We start from the raw sequence: 1,090 nt of genomic DNA on the forward strand, positions 1-1,090 counted from the left end.
GTTGATGTTAGCTTTTCCGTTGGACTTAGTCAAAATTGTAGATTCTTGTAGATAGTTTTGAGTTCTTGAAGATCTTTATCAGGTATTACAGCTTTTATTTTGAAGTCTTGAAGATCATTCTCTGGTTTTACAGCTTTTATGTTGAAGTCTTGAAGATCATTCTCTGGTTTTACAGCTTTTATGTTGAAGTCTTGAAGATATTTCTCTGGTTTTACAGCTATTTATTTTGAAGTCTTGAAGATATTTCTCTAATTCTTAGAGTTTAATCGCTGTCTTAGAGTTTAACCGCTACCACCATTTATTGGTGTGCTACTGTCTTAAGCACACATTTGAGTATGAGTTGTTTTCAGATGTATTTAAATGGTTTACTGAATACATCTTAATGGTTTTTAAGTTTTATTTTTAATAAACAACAGAGTTAAACATCTCCATCACTGGAGGAAGCTGTGTTGGTCCACATGACCAATTCTGGTGAAGTTTAGATATGAACTGAATAAATTATCGATATCACAGATATCGTATGCTTGCTTTAATTTAGCCACGTGACGGAATCGGAAGACACCTGCATCCGGTGACGTCACAAACTTTCACACGAGGAGACAATGTGTTGACGTTAAGAAAGAATGTCAATTTGCCGAGGGTTGCATTATACATCCTGTTTATAATTTGAATGACTACAGCAAATCTCAGGGTTAGCTCTTCCAACCAACATGACATATTACGTCATTTGTTTTAAACATGTAATATTACTATTCTAACTATTACATATATATACGCACACGAAGGAAAACCGTGGAAAGCTTTTATCAGATTTCGTTTAACACCAACCAAAGCATCATCCGGTTCTCTCATTCAACTCTGTTCTTATGCACATAAACGACATCTGGCTCTGTCCCCATCTGTGCTCTGATCTTCTTCATGGATCTTTCAATCCCAAAGTAATGCCATCTAATGTCCGCGATGCGATCTTTCTGGATGGGGGAGTATAGGGCAAAGTCTCCTACAATCCCCACTCTCACACAAATAGGATCCGTCTTCTTGATTTAAAAGCACTTAAGAAAGATAGGATTTCCTTTCTTGGTAGGAAAGG

This window comes from Palaemon carinicauda, chromosome 1 (assembly GCF_036898095.1).
Source record: "Palaemon carinicauda isolate YSFRI2023 chromosome 1, ASM3689809v2, whole genome shotgun sequence".
Taxonomy (NCBI): Eukaryota; Metazoa; Arthropoda; class Malacostraca; order Decapoda; family Palaemonidae; genus Palaemon; species Palaemon carinicauda.